This window comes from Meleagris gallopavo, chromosome 2 (genome assembly GCF_905368555.1).
Source record: "Meleagris gallopavo chromosome 2, MGAL_WU_HG_1.1, whole genome shotgun sequence".
NCBI lineage: Eukaryota > Metazoa > Chordata > Aves > Galliformes > Phasianidae > Meleagris > Meleagris gallopavo.
The window spans coordinates 56,582,724-56,596,654 of NC_139405.1; positions in this window are offsets into that span (position 1 = coordinate 56,582,724).

Below are 13,931 nucleotides of genomic sequence, written 5' to 3' on the forward strand. Positions count from 1 at the left end.
GGGTGATGCCAGGCCTTCCTGATGACTCTTCAGGTGCTTCCTCGGGCATGCCATGACTTGTTCTCTAGTTTGATTAATCTTGTGCAAGATATTCTCGCAATGTGTATGACAAAATATACATAAACACCTATATACTGAGTGTGCATTCCTGGGGAAGTTTCATCTAGAGGATAAGTGATGCAAACTGTCAGAGACCTCCCCCAAGTAAAGTACAAAGAATCCCAAAAAGAACTATGACAGTGGAGACCATGAAATAAAAAAATATTATCCAATTCTAATGCAGAAACATTTGATTCCCACAGTAGTAAAGGCTGTAATTATTCATCAGTTATTGAATGATGCTCAGCTTGTGAAATCAAGGGAAATCTTCAGCTGAGAGTACAGGCACTACCGTGAAATTAAGAGTGACGGGATGGAGCTTTCATTTTCTGTAACCGTCATAGCTGCTACCACAATTATGCTCACAATAAGGAAGGAAAGGAGGAATATCTAGCTAATCTGTTGCTGATAGTTTAAATGCGAAGTCTTGTTCAGAGGTCACAAGTTCAGTTGCAGCTCTGACACTTCTGCTGCTAGGTGAAAATCTTTCATGTCTGTTAGCAGTCTGAATGAAAGAGATGGTGTTCAAAGTACTTTCTGCAATGGGTGTTGCATCCTTATTTTAGGATTCAGTGTCTTTGTTCAAAGGGTTAGCACAAAAGGAAATGAAGATCTGTTAATGGCCAGACTATCACAGGTGCAGGAGACTTTCACCAATGTCAGTGGAAATTTAAAGCAGCAAATTCCTCAAATTCTTGAAGCCTTTTGTCCTTAAGAGCTTGAGTTTCACAATCCATTCAAACACAAGCACAGAATATCAGTACTTAAAGCAAGTATTCTTCAGAGATTGGTGACATCAAGATCACCCCTAATTATATGTTTCATTAAGGATTTGCCTGCAATACATTGTATCCTCTGTATCAGGATGCAGATTATGGACTAGTTCTTGGGCAATTTTACTATCAACTTCAGCTGTACACATTCCATTTTTAAATATGATTTAATAAGTTATTTCAGTTTTACAAGACAATACTTTTAAAAGGGAGTACAAGTGTACAAGTGAGATCTGACTCAGGTTACAACTCTGCCAACACCCCTGTGTAGCACAAAAGAATTTTGGTCTGTCACAAATATTCATAGGGACTTACACGGAGGAGTAGAATCAAATGCTTTGTTTTGTTTTGTTTCGTTGTTGTTGTTGTTGTTGTTTTGGTTTTTTTTAACTCGTCAGGGTTAAAGTATTCTCCTCACTGCATCAGAAATATTTTGTATCTAATACAAGCTGGAGAATCCTGGTATCGTACGTTGAAAGGGACATCTGGAGGTTACTTGGTCCAATCTCCCTTCTCAAGCAGGGCAAGATAGAGCCACATGCCCAGGAGCGTTTCCAGACAGCTTTTAAATAGACATACATTGGACCCTGCACTTCAAGTATGTCCTCATCAGAACTGGCAGAGGATCAATACCATCATCTCCTTTTTTCTGTTGGTAACACTTCTCCTAATGCAGTCCAGGATAGCACTGAACTACTTTGCTTCAGGGGTGCATTGCTGGTTCATGCCAATCTTGGTGTTTACCCCTAAGGACCCCTAAGTCCTTTTCCACCTGTTTCCTTTACAGCTGGGTGGTTGCCTGAATGTTCCAGCCTGGGGTCATTTCATAGAATCATAGAATCCTTAGAGTTGGAAGGGACTTTTAATGGTCATCTAGTCCAGCTCCCCTTAAATGAACATCCACAGCTAGGTCAGGGTTGCTCTGAGCCTGGTCCAACCTGGCCTTGGCAATTCTGCCGTTTGCAGGACTTTGCAGTTCTCTTTGTTGAACTTCATGAGGTTCACATCAGTCCATTTCTCTAGTTTGATGAGGTGCCTCCAGAAGACCACAATATACTTTGGCCATTCCTACCAGTTTTATGTCATCTGCAACTTGCTGGGGGTACAGTCTTATCATCCAAATCATTAATTAAGACATTCAGGTCTGGACCTGAAAGCTGGACTTTGAAAATAGTTTCATTATTTCTTTCCTCCAGTCCTCAAGTACCACTACCACTTGCCATGACCTTTAAAAGATTACCAAGAGTGACATTGTAATGACATTCAACAGCTCCCTAAGTACCTGTGTCTGTGTTCAGTTAGGACCTCTGTACTTAGAATCAGAATATAGTTGGAATTTGGAGTTGGCAGAGATCCAAAAGGAGACTATCTCCTGGTTGCACAAGCATCCATTTATGTATTTACAGAGGCAATTCTTGTTTTTGAAATTCCGTAACAGATTCAACTCAGAGTGGACTTCAGTTCCTTAGTCATGCCTCTGCGTGCTTGGACAGTGTCTCTATATTCATCCCAGGTCATCTGTACCTGCTTCCATCTTCCATCTACTTCCATCTCTTCCAGAAGGGGGAAGCTTCCTTCAAATTGCTGAGTTAACATCTCTCAAATTAGTCTGTGCAGCAATTCAGAGATATGTCCCAAATCTCTGTGTATGTGGCAAAATAGATGCAGTACTGCAGAGTGCTTTGATAGTGCCCAGCACAAGGGATTTTAGTTTTTCCACCCAAACAGCAGAGAATGCTCTAGAATTGGTTGTAGTCCAGCTATGTCACTGTGGAGCTGTTTATATAGGTTGCTTCAAAAGTAATACCTCCTATTTATTTCCGTAGAACAACAGATACAAAGAACACAATAACACAATTTCAATTACAAACCTTTGCCACCCCATCTGCAAGGAGCAGACTGCATTGCTATGAGGTGCTCATTTTCCTCTGTGCTGATCTTCAAGCTTTTCCTAGCCTTACTGGAGCCAATTGTCATTAGATTAAATTATTTGAAACTATTCATCTGAAACCATACCTTCTTTTTCTTCTTTCTTCCTGTGTGTTCTCCTCCACCTTTTCACTGCTCCTGTGGCTTCAGTTCCAGGCATTCAGCCAGGCAGTTGTGTAAAATTGGAGAAGTAAACAGAATCTCACATACATTCAGAGAAAAATACTATATAACTGTCAACCCGATACCCAGCATTTCCCACCTGCGTAACTAAAAGAGTTTATAAACCAGCAAAAGTTTGAATCTTGAGGATCTGGTAAGCAGAAGGCTGTAGATGAGTCTGAAGAAATAAAGACAATTGAAGAACTTGCAAAGTTGAGACAACAAATCTGGTCGTCTTCTGTTCTTGGCCTCCAAAATTGACTCTTCTATTTCTCTGTTGCTCCAGTAGGAATTACTGGGTCTACACATGCACATGCCAGAAGAGTTTGTGATAATCCAACAAGCTAGTATTTTCCAGGGAGAAAACTCGCGAGCAGTAATCCTTCAGCCTTCAGTTCAGTGGTTTGTATTTCCTACTCTTCTCCAGGGATCTGTCTACAAGATGCAGCAGCTTGGTATTCATTGTTTGTAACAAAGGATGCATATATACTGCCATGAAACAAAGAATTCATGTGTAAACCTAACAAAACACAGGTTATATATCTTTCTGTCTCTGTATATTGCTATTGGAAAAAAAGGAAAGAAAAGGGAAGGGAAGGGAAGGGAAGGGAAGGGAAGGGAAGGGAAGGGAAGGGAAGGGAAGGGAAGGGAAGGGAAGGGAAGGGAAGGGAAGGGAAGGGAAGGGAAGGGAAGGGAAGGGAAGGGAAGGGAAGGGAAGGGAAGGGAAGGGAAGGGAAGGGAAGGGAAGGGAAGGGAAGGGAAGGGAAGGGAAGGGAAGGGAAGGGAAGGGAAGGGAAGGGAAGGGAAGGAAGGAAGGGAAGGGAAGGGAAGGGAAGGTAAGTGGGAAAGGGACGTAAGAGAAGAGAAGTGAGTAAGAGAACAAAGGAGAAAAGCAGAAGAAGAAAGAATAGTGAAGACTACAGAAAAAGGAAAGAGAGGAAAAAAAGAGAAGAGAAGAGAAGAGAAAAGGAAGAGAAGAGAAGAGAAGAGAAGAGAAGAGAAGAGAAGGGAAGAGAAGAGAAGAGAAGAGAAGAAAAGAAAGAAAGAAAAGAAAAGAAAAGAAAAGAAAAGAAAAGAAAAGAAAAGAAAAGAAAAGAAAAGAAAAGAAAAGAAAAAAGAAAAGAAAAGAAAAGAAAAGAAAAGAAAAGAAAGAAAGAAAAGAAAAGAAAAAATCCACTCCTCTGTTGCTTGAAATATTTCTGTGGAGAACTGCTGCTCTTACTGTAGTTCATTGATTTTACAAAGTGCCAAGGCAGGAGGGGTGTCTGCATCTTCTTCATGACCTTCTGCAAATCACATAAAGATTATCTTGTTTCCCTCCAAGAAGACCTGATGCATGACCTGATACTTCAGCTTTTCAAAAATAGAATGATGTGTGCCAATGTGAAAGCCAGGAAGACCAGATGGTACCAGTGCCCAAAGGCACCTACAATTGCAGGGTCTCGATATGTCCACAGATCCTGCAAACAATGAGCCACACTGAAGAGACTAATTTTGTCAACCTGATCTAGAGAAAAATGTGACAGTAGAATCATGAGCAACAGTTTGTATGTAAGGACAGGTGCTGTGCAATACCTCAGAGAGCTGGACAACTCAAGGTCTTTCCCTAACAGTGAATGCACAACCCTGCTACTGAGCTGCTGTGTGTGAGATGGGCTGTATAAATGCATGGAATTACATACTCAGTAGGACGTGACAATTGTAGTCAGAAATCTCTGGAGAAGGTTGCTTCTCTGAAAAAAGAGTTGATTATTTCTCAGTATTATTTTGCATGACTTTGATTTCAACAAAATAAAATAAATTATTCAGCACCAATTCACCATTAATTTATTTTTCCTTTTTAGAATACATTTTTGTTAAATGATAGAATATAGTGTAATTGGTAGACAAAATTTTAAAAATTAATGTATTGCTCAATAAATACCAATAACTTCTGGCTTTTGACAATTAATTACAATTAATTTATTGGGAAGTATTGTTTGCTTGGAGTTTATCCTACCTTGGATTGGAATTGTGTTCTGATTTTGTGGCAGGCTTAGGAAAATGGAAGATCTATTTACTCTCTATCATTGAACTGACCAGCTAACTATGCTCTATTCCCACTTTGTCTATAAAACTTGATGTTCTACAATAGCTGTTAAAGAAAAAAAATCCTGAATGTTATTTTTGAAAGGTAGAATGTAGATATGATTCTATTTTTTGTTGCTGGTATCTTTTATATTTCCAAAGCTAATAAAACTTCTACGTGGAAATTCTTTTTTTTCATTTAAAAATTACTTCCAGGGAAAGAGTGAAAAATAGTTTTGTCATGACACCGTTTGGATAATAGTTCAAGTGAATCAGAAGCCATGACATAATTGTATGTTGGTGAAATGCTTAGTGTACCAGAAGCTAAGGAAACATGGATGTGGGACTTTCTATGTGATTATGCTGTCTTGGCAATGGTGGTGTTGTGGAGATTGACGCTTCCCAACATGGAAATAAAACAAGCACGCCAGATTTTTTAAGAAAAATGACTGCATTTCTGGCTCAAGATCTGTCATGCCTTTTCCCAGAAAAGATAAATCTGTGCTTTGTAAGTCAAGAGTGTCGCTCTGAAAGTAATGCTTCCTATTAATTTCCATGTAACTACAACAGATACAAAGAGCTCAATAACACTATTTGATAGAGCAAATTATCAACTACAAAATGCTTTTTTTTTTCAGTATAGTCACTGTTGTTTCCAATGCATTTAAACCAATATTCATCTCTGTACAGGGTTCCCCAGTCATAATTCACCAGGGTTCATGTGGATGAGCTGATCAAGATATTCTTCATTATGTAGACTGACAGCATTACCTGGCCATCCAGAACACAGCTTGTCTTTCATGTCACCATTGCCACTGCTGAAACGCATCACCCACAATCTCACTGTGCTCACATTCACTCTTCAGTCTCCATAAACAGTCAGCAAGCATTAGTGAATGTCAGTGGGTGCAATTTCATTCTATATGGGTCCTATTTTGTTTCATATGGGGAAATTCAGTGATACACCTTTGCTTCACATGCACTTCCATGTCAGATGTCATTTTGTCAGCTGCTCCTCTGCTGCTGTCTGTCACACATCAACAAAATGTAATGGAATATTGATGGAAAAGTTCAACCTCTACTGCCATCCCACTACATCTCCCTCCGGCATCATGGACGAACATAATAAAATAGGAGGCATTACTTTTGGAGCAGCCCTGTACTTAGGGTATGGAAGTGGATCATCAAGAAGGTAACATCTTTTTAAAACTGATTCAAAACAGAGAGACTTTGAATTTTCCTGTAAAAATGAAGGGCAATTTTGCTTAGAGACACAGTGCTTTGAACATGCAGTGTATCTTGAGAGTAGATTTGAGCTTTCAGAGTGTATTCACTTTTTGCCTTTGTAGCTCTTTTCCCTTTGTATCTATTTTAGGAGATCTGTGTACAGCTCCCACCCTGTGACAGTGAAGGACTCTTTATACAGTGTAGACTAGAACAGACTGCACTGTAGGAGGATGTTGTATTACTGTAGCCTCATATTACAAGAAAATTTAACAAGTGCTTTAAAAAGCCAACACAAGAAATAACAGTAAGACCATGAAAAAAATATCTAGAAATATAAACCTGTGGGTAATTTTATTCTAAGAACATAGGTAAGAGGAAATAGTATGGAAGAAAGAGCACACTACTCTACGTAAGTAAACCTGTACGAGTAATTTCCTGGTTGAATCATCATCAATCAGATTATGAGGATCTTTGATTAATTTCTTTTCTAAATCCTTTCCTTTCATTTTAAACTACTTTTAAATTATTAATAAATTAAATTAACCGGATAAATATGTACTCAGTAGATTGCAGGGACAAGAAAGGATTCAAACTTCATTTATACTTACTAAGGCTATCAGAGGTTTAGGAAGGGCTTGAGGGTTTGAGAGAGATGCAATACCTCCTTCTCCACTGTGTGAACCAGTCTATTGTTAATGCAAGTTAACTAACTTACTTACCCGGTGGCCTCTAACTCTACACTAACTGCTGAGCTGCTGACAATGAGCAAATTCTACCAAAAGATAAAGAAAACCTGCCTGTGTCATTCGGTAGATGGTGCTCTCCGCTTCTCCTGAAGGGGCAGCTCATGATGGTGATACCCTAAATGCTCTATTTCAAAAGTAAATTAAAGCTACAATTCTTCTACGTTTTGTGCAACCCTTGCATGATATGTGTTTTGTCAACATTTGGATATTATCCGCTGTGTCCAGGCCAAGGCCTATTTTATCTTGTTTACTTCATTTATTTAAAACATCCCACTTTCTCTCCTACAAAGTCTAGTTAACAAGGTTAAGGTCTACCAACATTTTGCTGCTCTCCAGGAAAGAAAGAACATACATTGTGCATTGACTCATTTCCTCCCCAGACACGCAAGACCTACTGCTATTTTTGTTGAGTTAAAGAGCTGTTCTCAAGTGTTTCTCCCACTCAGTCTGCAGTACTGACTTATCTCATCTATCTAGCTTTCCAGGACTTGCACCAATACTGGTAGATTCCAGAGGGTTTATGAATGTCCAGGTCCTGACACCTGCCTTGAATAACCTTATTCCTGACCTATGCTGGAGAAATTACTGGGCATGGTCTAGTCTCCACTTGTCATCTTGCACCTTGGTTCCCATCAGAAGAAAATATGATTATATACGCTCCTGCCAAGTCCTTGATTTTGGAGAAGTAAAATCTGAAGGCATTGCAAGAACATTCCAATTATAAATAAAAATATTTACAGGATAGTAATGCTTCCTATCCATTGTTATTTAAACCATCAAGATATGGGCTACAGTGGACATTTCTCTTGTCTCATAACTTTGAAAGAATGAAAAAAACATCTGATCATTGCTAGTCCCTTGACCACAGATTTTCCATGGAAACAAGAGCTGTTAGTGCCACTTTTCTGTCTTCGTGGTCAAGATATGTTGACCATGTTGACTTCTACTCAGCCTGAGCACAAGCTGAGGATCCCCAAACTAAAATACTAAGCTCAAAGATCAGGATATAGCTGGAACTGCTGAAACAGTAGCATCTGGTTTCCATGTAATGTCTGATACTTTTCTGAAAAGAGAGAAGCATTTACTATTTTTGTGTGTGTGTGAGGAAGAATTGATTGTTATATTTTAAGCTTACTTAATTTTGGAACACATTTCTAGTCACATGAAGGAGAAGAAAGTACCTAGGAACAGCCAGCATAGATTTACCAATGATTTGCAGTGCTTGAGCAACTCAATTGCTTTGTATGTGAGTGGAGAAGAGTAGATAGATTTTTGCAGGGCTTTCTGCTCTGCCTCCCACAATAGTATTCAGTTAGGATGTGAGTGTCTGGATGAGCGAAAAACAGTGTAGAAAATGCAGTTGAATAACTGGGCTCAAGTGATAGGAGGTAGCATATTATACCTTACCTGGAGGCCACTTTCATCAAATTTGCAAATTGACTCATTCTGGGGGGAATAACTCAGTACCCTCAAAGGAAGATCTACTCTTCAGAGGTACTTAGACATGCAGAAGGCATTCGTGAGCTGACTGGAATCCCGTGAAATTCATCAGGGGCAAAAGCAGTCCTGCATCTGGAAAAAAGAGCCCTTGACGGAGTTGTAGGCTAGGGACAGCTGTGCATTGCTGGAGATTGAGAGAAAATGGGCATACAGTGAAAACATTTTTTCATAGTGAGAACAGTTGTGCAGGGGCAGGACTTGCTCAGAGGATTGATCAGAGACCCCTGAGATACCTTCCAGTCCAAACTGCACTATGTTACTATAATTCTCTGTAACATTACAGCTTGGTTTAAAAGTAGAAGAAAACCTGAAAGATTACTGTGGTTGATGGTGGGATTTTATTTCAGCCAACATTGTAGAGGAAGATGCTTGGAGAAATGTGCCCACAAGTGACCTGCAGCTGTCAGTACTGTCTGCTTCTTCTCTCCTGTGAGAGGGAGAGCTTGGGCATCTGCAGTGGGCTGGGGACAGGCCCTGTCACAAGGGATGTGGGTGCTGAGGGACCCTCCTTGTTCACAAGTTAGCCCTTGTGAACTTTTCTCTGTTACTCAGAGGGATGGGGACATACTAGCAAAAGAGGAAGATTGGTCTGAGCTGATGCTAAATTCAGTGTGAGACTTTGGGTTTTCCTTTGAGAAGCTATTGCATAGCATGCAGATGGAACAAAAGCCTGTCAGGGAAATGGAAGATTTCTATAAGAATATAAAACTCTAATGGGATGCTTCAGCTGCAAACTAATGCTGAGGGTTGTTTATATTCTGCAGAAAATGACTACACCTTGTAATAAGGAAAGCAATATGCACATTCAGATTTTCGATTAAAGAAAATATATCTCCCTGACATTTTATTATAGAGTAATAAAATCTCTGTGTTTAGCAGACTAATGGATACTGTTCCAAAACATATGATAATGTCACATCATAAATGGGTAATTTAATAGGTACTGCTTATTTTATTGGAATTTCTTGTAAATTAAATTGGTGTTCACACTTGTAAAATATGTTTTGCTATTTTGATTTAAAGTTACTAAGAAAGACCATCTTCCTTTATCTTTCCACTGCATTGCCTAGTGTGCTGCTCTTTTCTAACATGGAGTCTCTGCCAGCTGCTTCTACTTCTAGCTGGACCTGCAGAAATATTTCGGAACTGTGCTAGTCTTCTGTCACAATCTGGGGTTTGCACAACATCCCAAGAGCAGGTCCCACCAGTCCACACTGCAGAATACAAGCCAGAAATCTATGACAACAGTTTTGGAGTGATTGCATTGCAGAAACAATTAGAATTCTTCTGCCTTTGTCATAGTGAACAACTGTGCTGCAATAGAGAAAAGTAATGCTAAGGATGGGATGACTCTTCATCACTATAGTAGAGACGACAGATACTAGTTCTACCCCATCTCAGTCTCTAAAGATGTATTTGCACACTTTACACACCCTAACAGCCTAAACTAGATTATAGTTAATGTATAAAGGTCACTTTTATTGCAGCACAGCACACTCTTCCAGTAATATCTAGTAGATACTGTGAAAGGGCCACCATGCAAGAATAGACATGGATCCAGTTTATAAAGGAAGTTAAACAAAACTTGCCATGGGTGCTGATGTTCAGACTCTCAGGTTGGATGCAGTGTGGGTAGCATCACGTAAATGAGCATCATTTTCCAGGCTGGTTTTCTCATCCCTGTTCAGAGGTGAACATTGGATACAGTTCACAGTCTAGCAAAATAGTAAAAAAAGGCATCAAAATGAATACTTATTATGAACTATTTTACACTCAAAACAATGATGAATTTCAAAAGATTCCTTAAACCGATCACTTGGTATTTTGATTTTCTCTTTGTCTGGTATTTGACATGTTCTGTATTATTCTTTACTAGTTGAATTGAACTAAACAGGATTTTTAATGGTTCTGACTAATCTTTATAATAGGGAAAAATTTCTCCCGTGAGCAAGGGGAAAGCAGGCAGCACTAATTATCTCCAGCATGGAAGAATTCTGTGTCAAAGAAATCCAAGCACTGAAATAAATTTTCCTGTCAAACTTGGCTCATTAATATGCTTATCAGTTATGTACATATTCAAAGTATGTGTCATATCATACAAATTTGAATGTGTCAGTGTCATGTGGATGTAATACACAATTCTTTAAAAAAAAAATTAATTAAAAGCCTTTTCAGAAATGTGTTTACTCTCTTCTTTGATTGTTCATTGCATCTTTCCCTCTTGCCAAGCCAGCAGGTGGGGGAAGGCTTCCTCTGCAATGCACGATTCTGGTCTTTTCCTCAGGAAAACACAAGCAAACAACTTTTTTTTTCCTTTTGATCCTGAGCTCAAATCTCAGTAAGCACTGATGTTCATGTGTATGGACAAAACGTCCCAGCATTAAAGTGTTTCCCCTTTTTCTCCTTGAACTCCCTTGTCTCCCCATGTAAATGTTCCAAAATCAGACAACATAAACCATCTCACAAGACCAGCCATTCAAAATAAGTATTTTCTTAATGTGTATGCTTCTTTCCCTTGTACTTTTTTTGCCATTCAGACCTGCATTTGAGCTGGTTTACCTTCCAGCAGAGTGTTTGCTATGGGCCTGACATCCTACTCAGTCCCCACAGTGAAGCAAGAACTTGGGTCTTCCATCAGGATTCTGAATTCCATCTTTCTCCTCTCCCCACCTGAAAACAGCAATGGCTGCCATAACCAAAGGACATGACCGTGACCAGCAAGCTGTCCTATGCTTGGGTGGGCAGGCATGAATGTGTTCAGCGCACACCCCATGAGCATTCTTAGCTGTCACACTCCAGCTAAAATGTCCCTAGTGTGAAGGCTGACTGATGCCTTCCACTCTCCCCAGTATCTGTCAGTTTGTACTACTTTCTGAGCAGGGCCTTAAACCCAAAGCGGACTAATTGATTGCCCTGACAGCTTATTTCTGGCTTAGGGCTTTATTTTGTCCTCCTCATTATAGTTACTCACCAGAACACGTACGTACACTTTGCTCTGCCTGCTGTCTGAACAGGTACAATTTTCTGTCAAAGGTAATGCTGACAGTGAGCATACAGGACTTACTCACTTAAAACCAGGCACTACTTAAATATATGTCAGTGTCCATGGAAGACAGATGCTCTATCACCAGCAGATATTTCCTGATTATGGTGAACTCCCATGGTCCACCTGGCTGATAAACTTTTAAATGTTTTAGATGGGTAACATTTTAAGCTAAGACAGCACTGACTTTAAATGCATATGGGGTCTGTGTAGGAGAACTGCCCTTACATCATTCCTGGTTACACATATGCAATTTTAAGACTATTTGAACTTCTGCTGGTATCTAAGCTTTCAAGAGAAAATAACTACATCATTGTTATTATTTTCAGCCACATAAATTACAAAAGATATGCTGATAGAATAATGTACTTCCTCTTCCCTCCCAGAGTGCTGATTTCTCAGTATAAAGTTAATCTGGCTGAACTTTTGTTTGAATTAAGAGACTGACATATCTATATTGAGTATTTTTCGCACTTATAGTTGTCTTTCACCTACTAGCATCCAACGGTCTGGAGCTAGTTTCTTTGAATTCCCTCAATAGGTACAGAAAAAAAACCCATCCTTCCATATTTAAATAGTGGAAGTGCAAGTCATAGTCTTGGAATGTTTGTTTTATTTATGTTAAAAGTATATCAAACTGGGATCAGAGACTTATTTGGGATGTGGAATTATGGAGGATCCTGCAGGTAGCATTCAAATTTCAGTCACCTACAACCAGCTCAAGGCCTGGACTGAGTGCCCCCAGCTGGCAGTAAAAATCATCATTTGGGCTGCTTCAGCCTTCAAGTACCCGGAGTAAGAGGAAATGGAGGGCATTTAGCATGTAAGAAATAAGAGCTGTGAGTCTGGGCTAATGGACTGACATATAGAGGAGCGTCCCTTAAAAGTGTTGAGGCTCTTCATGTCTATAGAAATGACAAAAATTAATTACTTTGTTCAGTATTGGCTTAATTCTCAACTCAATAAACTAACTGAGCAGAGCAAGTGCACTCTTCTAGGCTTTCATTTCTAATTAAAATTAATTAATGAATTTTCAAGAGAATGACACAGATAAGTCATTGATTGAGTCATATACCAGATTTCTAAGCAAATAGGCTATTTGGTTCCCTCTGGGAAAGAGTTCAACAGCATGTCATTCATAGACGGTGTTATACTGACAGGTGATATTGATAATTTTGTTATGCTATATTTAATGCTAAAAATCATAGGATGGTTTAAGTGGTGATTTAAGTGGTTTACGTGGTCACAGAATGGCTTAATGGTTTAAACGCTTAAGATGTTGTCAGAGCAGAATTTGAAATTTATGCAACATTATATCTCCTTTCAGTTCAGAGAGAGAAGACTTTCTAACCACACATATTCACAGTGTGAAATCCAAGGATGATAGCTAGCTAACTTTGGTCAAGAAAGATGTGTAACTTTTCCACAGAAAGAAAAAAGAGCACATTTTAAGACCACACCAGAGAAGATTTGTACTTGGTTTGAATGATATAGAGACTATTTTTTGTTTTTGTGTTTTGTGTTTTTAAATACCAGCAGCTTATGCATATCTTGCAGAATTCAGCACTGTGCCCCAGCAACTTAAACTGCAGATCCTCCATAATGAGAAAATATTGTAAATAGGTGTCAGAAGTGGAGAAAAGAGAAATGTGACACCTGGAATTTCCACAGATTCTAAAGTCAGGCCAATATTGCAGCCCTGATTCAAAGGAAAATAATCCCATTGTTTCCAAATAACATTTTTTAGTCTGTAAGGTCTTAGTCAGACCATATTTTAAAAGTCTAAGAGACAAGATTAATGGTAAAAAAGAAAAATAAAAAAGAACTTCAAAGACTTTCAGGTAATCAGTTCCATACTTGTCACTGGCAAAATCTTTGTAGGTTTTAATGCAAGGGTGTATTTAACATGACAAACTCTCAGAACAGAAGAATGGGAGCAGAGATGCAATATAGGCACAAGTGATGAGCTCAGAAAGCAAAGGGCTTTTCTACTCCTCCTTTGGACTGCAACATCTCTGGTACCCCCAGCATGATGCAAAGCACATCATGATCCAGTTTAAAAAGTCCATCCCTTTGCAGGAAAGATAAAGAGTTGTGTGGCAAAAAACCCACCTTAGTTTCTGTTGTTGCTCTGTATGGTCCAAATTCTCAAGCAATGTTTGGTTTGACCTTTTGTATGCAGTTCTGCATCTGAGAAGAGTTGTATTCACCATGAATTGTTGACCATTAACAGTGTAGGTTTGGGGACACGTATTTCCTGATGAGCGCAGCTGTTAGTTGGTACAGTATTTTGAATGAAAAATGGAAACCTCAGTAGGATTCATAGTTTTTGAGAATCTGTAATGCCTTATTTTTCTTGGTACAGAACCATTATTTTTATGCGTA